This window comes from Gigantopelta aegis, chromosome 2 (assembly GCF_016097555.1).
Source record: "Gigantopelta aegis isolate Gae_Host chromosome 2, Gae_host_genome, whole genome shotgun sequence".
NCBI lineage: Eukaryota > Metazoa > Mollusca > Gastropoda > Neomphalida > Peltospiridae > Gigantopelta > Gigantopelta aegis.
This window is the reverse complement of record NC_054700.1, coordinates 46,318,652-46,334,030: the sequence shown is the minus strand read 5'-3', so window position 1 is coordinate 46,334,030 and position 15,379 is coordinate 46,318,652. Positions and strand designations below refer to the sequence as shown.

At 38.6% G+C, this 15,379-nt stretch overlaps 1 long non-coding RNA gene across 1 annotated transcript; it reads right to left on the bottom strand.

The window, feature by feature from the left end:
• Positions 1 to 1,109: 1,109 nt before the first annotated feature.
• LOC121378999 lies at positions 1,110 to 3,966 on the bottom strand. Its single transcript, XR_005958792.1, has 2 exons — positions 3,828 to 3,966; positions 1,110 to 1,313 (listed from the first exon to the last, which is right to left on the bottom strand). It is a non-coding gene; the product is annotated as an uncharacterized LOC121378999 (long non-coding RNA).
• Between the last annotated feature and the right edge of the window lie 11,413 nt (positions 3,967 to 15,379).

Here is a 15,379-nt window from a genome sequence, read left to right as displayed (position 1 = left end):
AACTTTATCCATATGTATTGCAAGTTTGTAGATTAACTAAATTTAGTATTCTTTTTTACGGGCTGAAAATAGGATCTGCGCCTTTAAAAAACAATGTCTAAAGTTTTTTGCAATTCAGTTGTTAAGATGGTTCCAGGTAACTACGGGTATTTGGTATCTCTACATGTGGCTATGTCGACATTTAGTCACATAGGCTATTCCCACCAAATATGCTGTAATGGATTTTGTATACACAGTTTCTCATAGACTTGTTAGTACATACAACGGCATTGGATATATCAACAGTCTCATGGGAACTGTAACCTCACCGATATACAGGGGTGAAACATTCTCTTTGAGAATGGCCAATACAGCACAAATCCCCTTGTTTTCTTCGGGATACAATTAAAATTTTGAATAAACATCAGTATCTATCTGTGATATTTGTATTTTTGCACAGTTCTTGCAGTTTTTTTGTTTAAATCTTGAATTTTTATATTGATGTTGATCATCACTTTGTTTGTTTGCATTACCATAGTTTGACACCCAATAGCCGATGTATTTTCATGCTGGGGTGTAGTTAAACATTCATTCATTCATTCATGGGAACCGTGCCAACCAATTATATGACGAAAATTACAGGGGTTTTTTCACTGGCGTAGCCAGGATTTCATATCGGGGGGGGGGGGGGGGGGGGGGGGGGGGGGGGGGGGGGGGGGGGGTCCGCACACTGTATGTATGTATGTATGTATATGTATATATGTATGATTTTATAAAATTTAATACAGGTTTTTTTAATGTTTGCTGGGGACCATGGCCCCGTTACCCTCCCCACCCCCCACACACAAAATCTACGCCACTGGTTTGTTTTTTACTTAATATGTTTTTCTGTCCTGTTCTATATTAATAAAGATAAAATCTAGCTTGTGTCCCCTCACCAAAACTACAACAAATTGTGCTCCTAGGGGTGGGAAGTAGGAAAGTGTTAAAGCGCTCGCCTGATGCGCGGTCGGTCTAGGATCGATCCTTGTCGCTGGGCCCATTGGGCTATTTCTAGTTCCAGCCAGTGCACTACAACTGGTATACGTCCCGCATCCTTAACTTGAAATGGAGAAAACAAGTCATAGAACTTTGGGAATACATTTTTATTTTCCACGTTCTAAAAGAGTATCATAGGGTAACGATGAAATGACGTCAGATTGCCAGACACGCCATCTCCGTACACATGACCATGCCGTAGTTGCAGCCACAGTGGTTGCAGCCGTCGCTGGATGGGAAGCCCGACCCTTCAGCGTAGTACTTGCCGTTGTAATAGCAGTCGCCGTGTCTTAAAGCTGTGGAGAAGAAACCAGTGATATTGTTTTGATTATGATAACAATGATCATCGTGATCATGATAATGCTGATAGTTATGATGATGGTTATGATGATGATGGTGGTGGTGGTGGTGGTGGTGGTGGTAGTGATGATGATGGTGGTGATGATGATGGTTATGATGATGATGGTTGTGGTGATGATGATGATGGTCATGACGGTGATGATGGTGATGGTGATGATAATGCTGATGGCAGTGATAATGATCATTATCATGATGATGGTTGTGGTGGTGGTGGTGGTGATGACGACGAAGAAGATGATAAAATAATAACGTTTACCTATTCTGTGTTTAAAACAATTTGTAGACATTTTAATAGTATTTGAAATAAACAGAGTGTTCCGTAGGGGACAAAACAAAGAACAATCTTTACACGAAAAGGCCATCTAATCTCCATGCAGGAGCTATCCAGATTTACATATATATAAACATGAACATTCTAAGTAGTGCAGCAGATTGGTGAAAATTATAGAAGGATTGTGCCTTTGATGATAAAAGCAAGAAACCTGAAATGAAGTAAGAACATATCAAAATAGTTATTTCCAGATATAGGGACATTGCAGATTTTTCCTGTGGTTGCCATGGCGCCCATTTTTCAAAATGGCCACCATTGTCACAACAGAACTTAATGCAGGGATTTGAATTTAGCTTACTTTTTGTTCATTACACAATTAATTACATTGATTATAGATATACCTATCATGTAGGGGTGCTGATAGAGGTAAATTCCAAAGACAAATCTAGATTATGACCCAAACGGAATTATATTTATTAAGTAACTATGGTGTCTATATGTTCTTTGTCAATAAATAGCTGATATAAATATAGTGCAAATATTTACAGGGTCATATTAAACTGATTTATAGGTATGTCCATTCCACATAGGGGTGTAGTTCGTTAAACATCCCAGGGCATCCCATGGCAAAGGGTGGCATTTCTCCCCATTTACTATATATTCTTTGTTCCTTAATTATTCATTTCTGAATTTTAATTATGAATTTATTGTATCACCAAACTCAAATAGAGAGCACATTATTATTTTCCAGTTACTTTCATTCACAATAAATATGATTTGTTGTTTTATAAGTAGTACATGAAGTACAGCACCAATCAAAAAGACTGTTATGACTGTCATAATTTTGTATCCATGGACACGAGTCAGAAGACAACAAATTCGGTATATCATGAGCAGACCAAACAAACACAGAAATCATTTCTCTGAAATGTCAAGTCGTTCACAAATAACATAAAAGGATCAATTTTGTGAAAGCAATAATGGTCTACTGAAACTACACTGCACATCCATCTTTAGCTCTGGCACACATCTTCAAAATGCCCTATCAGAACAGCCAAGAGATGTCACCAGTATAGCACCCAAGAGTAGGCAAACACAAATATTGTTTCATGTAGCTGATGTCTTGGTTCTGGCCATAACAACTGGTCAACATCCCTGAACCCTGGGTGGCTTTTGGTACTGGACATTTTCGATACCTGGCTGTCCATGAGATAGCTCATGCCTTGGGGTCAGACAGATACCTTTCATTGCCCATGTTCCATGCCTTTACTGTCTTCGTTCGATGGTAGGGGCAAGAAAGCAGTTGGACCATCTGGAAAGTAGTAAATGAAGTCACATTTAGTGTTCTGTGCCTTAACAACAACAACAAACGCCACAGAGGACTGGTTTGAAACATTAGAACGCTTTGTTTTATTGTTGTATGACCGCACAAGCAACCTACACCATGTTAATGAGGCACGGAAAGTGCTTTTCAACCAAACAAAACGACTAGTCGATCAAATACCTCATACAAAGGCAGCCCTTCTACAGCATGTGGAAAGGACGACAGTGTACCAGACATCACTCTGTTGGGGTCAGATGCTAGTTTGTGCACCAGAACTCCCACCACAAAATGAATAGGGATGACATCAAGGTAACACAGGCAGCTAGGAACTAATTTAGACAACCTTGCCTAGGGCTACCAATGCATGCAGAGAATTCATTCGATGTGGTTGTAGAAAAGGGTGTGGAGTGCACTATAAGTGTTTCAATTTTGTACTCCAGTGCACTGCTCTCTACCAGTTTGGTGAACACACTGACCATGAATGACTGCACAAGTATGTATGGGGAGAACACAAATAACGTCATTTAGCTTACATTCTGAAACTGCCCCTGTACTTTGTATAAAATCAATGTACAATGTACAATGGGCATATCTATAAATCAGTGTAATTAGTTCTAATAAGGACACAAAATATGGTAAAGTCAGACACTCGCATTGGATCTTGTGTTAGACATGGCTCTCAGAGGACAAATCTGCAATGTCCTTATATCTAAGTTTTGTCTCTAGGGCATGTCCTCACATCATGCAAAGTTGCGTGCTTTTATCATAAAAGGCACAATTTTGTCACATATCAGCTAGACTAAGCCACACTATTGTTATAACAGGAATATGTTACTTAAACTGTAAATATTTTACCTGTACTAAAAGTCGCTGCACACAAAAATACACACATAACCAACAACACAAATTTCATCTTGGGGTTTGCGTCTTACAAATTATCACAGAAAATCCAGACCAGCTGATAGGACCGAATTAGAAGGAAAGACAGAAATTAAGTAAAAATACAGTTCCGATAATGGGTGTGTGAAAAACCTCACATGTCGAGTGGTAAAGTAGACCGATCGGTATGACGTACTACGTCGTGACACCAACAAAGGAGTGTCACGACATGAGGGTTTTGTGTGGGTTTTGGTAGTCTTGTCTACCCATCTAACAATTGCTGCTGCTGCTGTTGCTGCTGTTGTTGTTATTACTATTATATATATATATGCAACTTCAAATTCACGATAACTGCCAATTGGTTTTCATCATCATCATCATCATCATCATCATGGCCGGAATTTGAAATCGCAATAAGATCTCACCAGGTCAAGTTCGCAGTGCAATAAACTTTAAACAGGGCATTCAGTACTGCCAATTGGTCAGATATTATTATTGTTGTATGACTAGTAAACTCCTGTAAGTTCGATCACTTCAAACGGACTTAGCCGAAGACTGCTGTTCATGAGTCGTGTCATGCCCTTTACAGCCAATCACGGACCTCGGCTCGTTTGCTTTCGGCAAATTCAAATATGCGCTTTTTAAAATTTGAAACCCGTTAAAACTGCATCATACGCAATATAAAATACTAAACTTCCCAGAAAACGCGCCGCAGAGCTTCTTTATTTCCAAATTTCCTCCCGAACACCTACAGATCTCGATTCACTTGAGAGCTCGGCTAATTTGCTATCGATAAACTCAAATTACCCTTTTCAGAATTCCCCAGGATCCGCACCTGGTTGCGCTGATTTCAATGTGCCTGAAAAGTTTTGTTACTTTAGCGAAGAGATGGTAAATCTCCGTCCATTAAAAACACGTTTCTTTATCATATGCAAAGAAATGAACGGCGGCCCCTTTTACGTGAGGACAACTATTGTGCTGCCGATGTCAAATGATTTTTTAATTTTTTATTTAACGACGCACTCAGCACATTTTATTTACGGTTATATGGCGTCGGACATATGGTTAAGGACCACACACAGATATTGAGAGAGAAAACCCGCTGTCGCCACTTCATGGGCTACTCTTTCCGATTAGCAGCAAGGGATCTTTTATATGCACCATCCCACAGACAGGATGGCACATTTCAGTCGTGGTGCACTGGCTGGAGCGAGAAATATTTGAAAGGAAATGCAGAACACGTTTTTCCACCCACTCCATTGTGATTTTATGACTGATCTGAAGATAGGGTCTAGAATAGAACGATATCTTTGCCACGACACGAAATGTGTTTGTAAATAACTAAAAATAGTTCTATTTTGGTCAGCGTATTAGGTATGAATAGATAGGGCGTGGGTGTCACGCAGGCGTCAAGCGACACACTGAAATCTGGTGACATGCGGACATCAGGCGACACAGGAATGTGACGACACAGAGGAATCTGGCGAAACACAGACAACTGGCGACACGTAGACAACAGGCGACATAGGAATCTGGCGACACGTAGACAACAGGCGACACGCAGACAACAGGCGACATACGAACCTGACGACACACAGGAATCTGGCGATACCCAGAAATCAGGCGACACACAGATATCTGACGACTCACAGGCATTAGGCGACACACAGGCATCAAGCGACACACAGGCATCAGGCGACAGAAATCAGTGAGTGAGTGAGCGAGTGAGTGATATTGATATAGAAATCGTTTGCGTATTTGTTTTGTTTATTTAATTATTGTCAGCTTATATTAAAGAATGACATGTCATGTAAAAATCATATGAACTTTGAGTTGCAGAAATAATGAACACTGCCTAACAATTGCAGGAAATTCCGGACAGTATGTTTAATATGCTTTTTTTTCAAATGTCTGCATATAACATATTATAGGTTTACCACTTGATAGTAAAAACTAAAGGCACGATATGGTGAACAAATCTCAGAACGTTTTTGGCAGTAGAAAGTAAGGGGGAAATAAATCTGTCCTCACTAGTTAAAACTAGTGCGGACAGAGTTATATCCCTTTACATTCGCTTTAAATATTAAAATGGTAAACATTCATAACATGATGTTTGCATACACTTAACAAACAAATGCATACATTAAACATACTGTCCCGAAATTGCTGCAATCGTTAAGATGGTTCCGAGAAACAGTATTTTAAGATATTAGTATTATAAATTTTATAAACATGTTTTTTTTTTGTTTTTTTGTTGTTTTTTTTAGAACCTCACTGAAGAAGGAAATGTTTATTTTTTTTTTTTTTTTTTTTTTTTTTTTTTTTTTAGAACCTCACTGAAGAAGGAAATGTTTTATTTAACGATACACTCGACACATTTTATTCACGGTTATATGGCGTTGGACATATGGTTAATGACCACACAGATATTGAGAGAAGAAACCCTCTGTCGCCACTTCATGGGCTACTCTTTTCCATCTTTTATATGCATCATCCCACAGAAAGGGTAGTACATACCACGGCCTTTGATATACCAGTCGTGGTGTACTGGCTGGGACGAGAAATAGCCCAATGGACCCACCGACGGGGTAGAACCTCACTGAATCACAATTAGTTTATCAGTAGTGTCAAATAGAAAAGAAAAAACAAATTAAAAAGAAAACGAAATACCAACTGTCTCATAGAAAGGATAGTACATGCGACTACCTTTGATAAATCTGTGCAGGAATGGGGGCGAGGGCATTATTCGGGGTGGGGGTGGATGGGCAATGATATGTAGCCGAAGGCGGGTGGTAAATTGAGTCCATCCAGTGGAATCGATCCTACCACCCATCGCACATCAGACGAGGACACTACCACTGAACTACATCCCGCAACGTTGACTTGAAATAGAAAAAACAAGTCATAGTTGAGCACAAATGCTTATTTTGCACAATCAGAAACAAAAAATTCGCCAAGTTGACAAATTTAGGTTTTTCCACGTCACGGCGTCACAGTGTCACAATGACGTGACGTCAGAATACCAAACAATACTTTTGCGTACAAAGGACCACAGGAGCGTCGGAAGCAATTAAAAGTTGGTACGGCCACAAAAGTAATGTATATCATGAGATCTATACTATACGAGCGCCATAAGAAGAGGAGAAAAAACGTTCCTGGCTCAAAAAGTGGCACTTGCCGTTGTAGTAGCAGTCATGGTGCATTTCGAGCTGTGGAGAAGAAAGCCATGACATTGTTTCGATAATAATAATAATAATGACGATGACAACCACGATGATGGTGATGATGATGATGACAATGACGATGGTGACAACAATGACGATGATTATGGTGATGATGATGACAACAATGACGGTGACGACGATGATGATGATGATGGTGATGATGATGACGATAATGATTATGATGATGACAGCAATCACAAGGTATACCTTTTTGTTAAATATTCAAAACAACATGTTAAATAACAATCTGGTATTCATTCAATCAGTGGGTGCGGGACGTAGCCCAGTGGTAAAGCGTTCGCTTGATGCGCGGTCGGTCTGGGATCGATTCCTGTTGGTGGGCCCATTGGGCTATTTCTCGCTCCAGCCAGTGCATCACGACTGATATATCAAAGACCGTGGTATGTGCTATTCTGTCTGTGTGATGGTGCATATAAAAGATCCCTGGCTGCTAATCGAAAAGAGTAGGCCATGGAGTGGCGACAGCGGGTTTTTTCTTTCAATATCTGTGTGGTCCTTAACCATATGTCCGACGCCATATAACCGTAAATAAAATGTGTTGAGTGCGTCGTTAAATAAAACATTTCCTTCCTTCATTCAATCAGTCAACTGATCGGTTGTCACCTTCCCACGACAAACAAAAAAGATACACTTGTTATTACATATTGCTATGACGGTGTTTATTTTGCATATTTCACACAGTATGACGTGGGGTTACATTACATATTTCACACAGTATGGTGCAAGGTTACATTGCATATTTCACATAGTATGACGTGGGTTTATTTGCATATTTCACACAGTATGTCATTTTGCATATATTATTTCACACAGTATGAAGTGGGTTTATTTTGCATATTCCACACAGTATGACGTGGAGTTACTTTGTATATCTCACACAGTATGATGTGGGGTTACTTTGTATATCTCATACAGTATGACGTGGGGTTATTTTGCATATTTCACACAGTATGACATGCAGTTATTTTGCATATGTTTTTGTAATTAGAATCATTTTATGTTTAGATTACCCATCCCGTACCTCCGAAGTGTTTCTGCTCGTCCTCGTGTTTCTAATACCACACAATGCATTTTTCATATTTTAAAAAAATCCATATACCTTTGAGAAGTAAAGGTTATGGACACGAGCTCTAGTATAGTGCTGAGGGTATGTCCCCGTTTCATCGTCGCATACTCTGTTTTAACTTTATCCAGACGTTATACGAATTTGTGGATTAACTACTGTCCGAATCAAACTTTTAACAACTACGAAAAATTGATCTCCTACCTTTATTTTTCATTAGATTTTACCCACATTTTGACAGAAATCTTGAAAAAAGCATTACAATGACACAGATTCCACATACTAGGTGATAACCATGTCACCTATATTGACTTCGCTGAGATCGCATAGGGCAAAAAGCATGTAATTTTGTGCCGGCTGCCATTTTGACTTTTTATGGAATATTCTCCAAGAGGGTGAAAGGATATGACTTAATCTAACTACGTCATGACATGTTTTGATATAAAAGCAAACGTGATGACGTCATATTAATTTTATTATTATTATTGATATATATATATGTTTTTATATGATACCACTAGAGATAATTGATTTTATATTAATTATGTCACATACTTTGGAGGCTTTCACCCCTCTTAAAGAGTATTCCATGAAATTTTAAAAAATGGCAGACGGCAGAAAAATGCATGTATTTTGCCCTATGCTATCTCAGCGAAGTCGATACTGGCGACATCGTTACAGTCGCATATGTGGAATCTGTGTCACTGTAATGGTTTTTTCACAACTTGTGTGTAGACAAAATTTTGGGGGGAATGTAACGGTAATTAAAGGTAGGAGATTAATTTATTGAAGTTGTTAACAATTTGGTTCGGACTTTAAACGAAGTGTACATTTTCACGGGCCGAAACTAGGGTCTGCGACTTTAAATTGTGAACTTTTACCCACACTCGAAGACGCTGCACACAGAAACACACACAGAAGTAACACCACACATTTCATCTTGTTGTTTGCGTCTAAGAACTTATCACCGCAAGTCTAGGTTCGATAGGATCGAATTAGAAAACGAGAAAATAAGTAAAGGCACAGTTCTGATAATGGGTGTGTGAAAATCCGCACATGTTGAGTTGGTAAGCTACACCTCAATCGAATGGTGTATCTAATGGTTGTACACAGTGACACCAATCAAGGTTTGTCATGATTTGGGAGGGGTTTTTTTTGTTGTAATTCTCTTGCATCATATTACTTTTCTTAAAGCTGTGGTCTTGTCTTGTCTACCTATCCTGCTGTTGTTTCTGCTGTTGCTGATGCTACTGATGTTACTGCTGTTACTACTGCTATCACTACTACTACTACTACTACTACTACTACTACTACTACTACTACTACTACTACTACTACTACTACTACTACTATAAATCTTTGGAAAACGAATGCTGTTGGTTTTAATAAAATTGTTTGTTTTCTCTACCTATGGATGCTTTGATACAACATACAAATGAAGTCGCTACCACCACCACCACCACCACCACCACCATTATCACCACCACCACCACAATAATCATGATCATCACCATCACCATCATCATCATCATCATCATCATATTCATCATGATTATTATTATTGTTGTTGTTATTGTTGCTGCTATTATTGTTATGTATTTATTTAGTTAGTTTACTACTACTACTACTACTACTGCTGCTGCTGCTGCTGCTGCTGCTGCTGCTGCTGCTGCTGCTACTACTACTACTACTACTACTACTACAATTTCTGTTACTATTACTACTACTGTTGCTGCTGCTATAACTACTACTACTATTACTAATAATAATGATAATTTATTTCCTGTCTTTCTTTTTCTCTCTTTTGATTGTCGCAATAATAATCCTTGATCAAACCCAGACACAGGAGAACAGGATGCGGCCCAACCATGAGGACATAAAATTACCTGCATGTCTGGCAATCAGTGGTCAATAAGCACCGCTGGCCATCGAGCAGGTAATACCGACTGTCACACTGTGCGGCGCTTTCTGTAGAGACCGGAAGTTCCTGTGTCTGACGTCACAGCATAATGGTAACAGCTTCCGGTTGGTGTTCTCGCGAGCCGTGGAAATGTAATAAAACAAATATTTATACGAGTTGTCACGGTGTTTGTATCGATCTCATAGACAGATTCCATCTTCTCTTAGAAATTGAACTTCTTTTAATCAGCTCTTTTGTGTGAACACACGTGGCATCTGTTGTGTTTAAGTGACAGATACTCAAGGATACGAAGAGATGTGTATGATAAAAACAGTTATCAGTGGCAGGTCTTTGACAAATTGGAAGCCTGTGAAACACTCTGGACAAGATGATATTGGTAAAATAAATATTATATATAAAAAAAACACATGGGTGAAAAGGGTTAATTCAAGCAATAAATGGTCGGGATGTTAAACATTAAAAAATTTGTTTTGTTTAACGACACCACTAGATCACATTGATTTATTAATCATCGGCTATTGGATATAAAACATTTGGTAATTTTGACATATATTCTTAAGAGAAGAAACCCGCAACAGTTTTCTATTAGTTTCAAGGGAACTTTTATATGCACCCTCCACCCACCGACAGGATAGCACATACCTTTGATATGTCAGTCATGGTGCACTGGTTGGAACGAGAAATAGCCGTAGGTTCCAGGCTCGGGGTGTAGGCCAGTGGTAATCGTGGATCGATGAGGTCCATTGTGTTATTTCTCGATCCAGCCAGTGCTCCACAATGGTCTAGTGAGGCCTGTCTGTAGGATAGTGCATAGTCCATGTTGCTGACCAAAAGGTTTAGCCATGGATAACCGACCGGTGCAAATCATGGCGTTGGTGTTTTATGCATTATGCATTACCGGCCACGCCCAATTACAACTCTTTGCAACCAGTTCAGGCAAAGAACCTTGAACAAATCACCACAAATTCATTTATAAAATAAATAAATAATAATAATTTAAAAAAACCCAGCACCCACCAACTTTAAAACCGATGGCTCAACCATTAAGCCACATGGGTTAGTTAACCACTAAACGTTGAGTTGTACCAAATCAATGAGTTCAATAGTCATATATTATATTGATTAGTTGTGAAATTCTAAATTATCTATTCCCAATAATAAATTAATATATAATATACGTTTACTTAGTATACAGATGGTAAAAATTGGCGCTGAAGTCAGTACAGAATAAAATAAACACTGGACTGCAATATTCATTAAACACAATAAGGGTTCGATAGGTATTAGATTAGGAAAGGTTAACATTATCGGCATTGGAAATTAATTTGGTTCAGCAGAACTAATAATTAGTCCATAACGACTGAAAGTTGGTCAATGTTACGCCGATAACTCTTGGCACATAGAGCAAGCTATGCAAAGTCAGGCAAATATTAGACTGCCGCAAGGTGGCTAAGCACTCTCAATTAGCCTCAACCAATGCAATCCCTTTTATCGCTTTACTTTTTCCTCTTCGGTTATGATATCTGGTCGAATCCTCGGATCTGCAGAGAATTCGTCCACGGGATAATTTATGAGAGAACACTGCCCGCTGTTTGTTCTCTTAATAGGACAATATTTTCGGGTTTGCTTACTCCGCTGAGTAAACTATTGCCAATCTTCATCGCTGGAATGGACAAACATTTGCACGAGTGGCGTCCCAGCCATGATGCCTTGGCTTATAGGCCATTAATCAGTCGTATTGTCTTTACGTCTCGCAGAAAGACAATCTCATGTGCTACGTAAAGTTTTTGCTATCGATGTTTTCCCAAGTTGATTGAGCTATATGTTTTGCAGAATTGACAGAGATAAAACGATGATGTTTGGTGCTAAGTCTTGTTATCTGTGTAAATAATGTGTGTGAAGAATAGGAAACGTGGTGCTCAGAAATAGAATTCAACAGCACTTTGTGTTAATTTGTATTTAATAAAATTCTTATAAAGGTAAAGATTTTAAAAATTCATGGAGTAGAAATTAAGTGGGTGAATTATTTACGATTGCCTTGTTAAATACAAACAAGCATCATTGTTTTAAATTTCAAATTGTTTTTAAATTTGATTTTAAATGTAGATTCAAAGTCAACGATGCAAGAACAATGATGCTGGTAAAGGTCAAGATGGTCAGCGAAGGAATCATAAACTTAACATGCAGCACAAACAAATGCCTTGGAAGTAAATGCAATCAAGAATATATATATTTTTTAGAACCTGAAATTTAAAGTTATTTTTAATTTAACTTTAACGTATTTCCAGTTAAGGTCGAAGCAAGCTATTTGAGCTATCTATCCATGACAGTAGTTAATATATACAGATTAGTCGGTAGTTAGAGAGCAGTTGGCGCAATGTTGTCGTAAAGATTACCATTATGTCGTAAACACTCACTCTAGGTTTAATTCGGTGGTGAGATACGAACCCAGATAGTACCAGCCCTGAAGTCTTAACCACTAATCACTCCACCACTGTTGTCAATAACAATCACTTTCACAGTCACACGTAGTCACATCAATAAGCACGTGGTCATATCAATACTGATTTTGCAGTTAATAACATTTTAAAGCTTGGACTCGTTAAAATTAAAGCGAGATTTCTTTATCTTGTAGTCTCGTTCTATCTTTGATTGCCACCATGGTATTTTAACATCGTCATTAAACCAACACCAGTCGATAAGAGAGCAGGATGTAGTCCAACCTGGAGGCCATAAATCACCTGCTTCAGTCACAGTCGATACAACATCGATCACCAATGGTCGCCGAGTATCATGCTGTACCTGCCGGTCTGATTCTTCGGTGCTTTCAATGGCCATGACACCGGAAGACCTCATGCATGACGTCACAGTAGAATGGCAAGTGATTCCGGTTATCGGATCTTAAAAAATTTGGAAATACAACTGTGATATTTATACGAGCAATGTGAGATTTTTATACTGATTTATAGTGTGTATTTGTTGTTGTTGTTGTTGGTGGTGGGTTTTTTGTTGTTGTTGTTGTTGTTGTATCCAGCCAGTGCACCACGGTTTGTATATCAAATGCCATTGTATGTGCTATACTATCTGTGGGATGGTGAATATAAGAGATCCCCTTTACTGATGGAAAAACGTAGCGAGTTTCCTCTCCAATGTTATATGTCAGCATTACCAACTGTTTGAAATGCAATACCCGATGATAAATAAATCAATGTACCCTAGTGGTGTCGTTAAACAAAACAAACTAAATTTTAACTTCTTTTCTCTGTGTATATTTATATATTTGAATGGAAGAATGTAGCTGGCTTCCTCTAAGACTAAGAGTAAACAATTACCAAATATTTAACATCCACATGCTCTTGTTGTGTCGTAAAACGTAACAAACTTTTTAAACTTCTTCTTTTTTTGTAAATATATATATATATATATATATATATATATATATATATATATATATATATATTTTATTTCAACACAGTGGGTGTTTTGTGTGGGTTGGTTTTTCTTTTTCTTTTTGTTTTGTTTTGTGTTGTTTTTGTTTTGTTGTTGTTTTTCTTTGCAGTAGAGATTAATGATTTAATATATGAAGAACCGTGTATGGGTATTTGTTTGAAGCTTCGGTATGTTTCTTGCTTTTAGTTATTTTTAATACCCCCCCCCCCCCCCCCCCCCCACCAATCCCCCCACAAAACCCCCAGCAACAACAAGAAGAAACAAAACAAACAGAAACAAAAGAAAACAAACCCACCAATACTACTGTAATCGTCTGCTAATCGGACCAGTTCTATCACATCTGGACGAAACCTTGCTAAACTGGTTGCAGAAACGTAGACTGCAATTCGCAGGAATTCGATCCAGTTCTGTTGCACACCAGAATTTGATAACTTGTAATTATTTCCATGATTAATACCGTCACGTCGAGCTGTACATTTCTGTTAGATGTAATTTGCGCACGTCTTATACAAGTTCTGTGACTGACGGTCCGTTATAGGTGGCCGTTCTCAGATGACGTATCATCAAAATGGATGACCATCTTGGGAGTATTGTTAATACACGTATAGTGCGATGATATTTTATACCAAGAGATAGTACAAAGCGCCACGAAACACCTATAACTGAAATTGTTCTCCAGAGTAGCACTCCGGATATTACATCTCTGCCTGTCTCTTATATATCTGTCTGCCTGGCTGTCTGTCTCTATCTATGTATGTCTCTATCTGTCTCAATCTGTCTGTCTGTATGTATGTCTGACTGTCTGTCTGTCTGTCTGACTGTATGTATGTTTGTATGTCTGACTGACTGACTGACTGACTGACTGTTTGTCTGTCTGTCTGTCTGTCTCTGTCTCTGTCTCTGTCTCTCTGTCTCTGTCTCTGTCTCTCTTTCTCTCTGTGTGTGTGTGTGTGTGTGTGTATCTGTCTGTCTGTTTCTCCGTTTCTCTCTCTCTCTCTCTCTCTCTCTCTCTCTCTCTCTCTCTCTCTCTCTCTCTCTCTCTCTCTCTCTCAAAAGCTGGTTTCGTAGATAGCATTGGACACACCATATATGCACTGCCAGGCTTTAATAATACACATGCAAATTTACTGGGGGGGGGGGGGGGGAGAGGCAGATTACGTATGAATGGAAGCAGGATTGTGCCAGCCGATTTTACAATGCGTCGATCTAATGTTCAGTTTTCAGAGGCGCTCTAGCCACGTGTATTTTACAATCAGTCCGCCACCTGACACATGCTTACACTCACTGTTCGAACTCTAAAGCACGTCTGTCCTGGACACGCTCCGAATTATCTGATTTACATTATTTTTCGCCTTGATATTAAACTGAAAGTACTATTCAATGTTATGAATCAGATTCTAATCATGTCATGTCAGTGTAAGTATTTAATATGCATTTGTATAAGTTTTATCTGTTTAACGACACCACTGGAGCACATTAATTAATTAATTAATCATCGGCTACTTGATGTCAAGCTTTTGATAATTCTGACATGGTCTTAGATTAGCCAGAATTATCAAAAGTAAAAATTTTGTATTGTGTATCGACACCACTAGACCACTAGATTTATTAATCATCGGCTATTGGATGTCAAACATTTTGGTAATTTTGACTTATAGTCTTAGAGAGGAAACCCGCTGCATTTTTCAATTAGCAGCAAGGGATTTTTGATATGCACCATCTCGCAGACAGGACAGTACACTTCTGGGGACGGGTAAACAAAGAAAAGAACAATGAAGTGGTTCGATGCTACGACTCAAGCTTCCCAGGCGAGCACTCTACCGACTCAACTAAATCCGATTAAAAAACA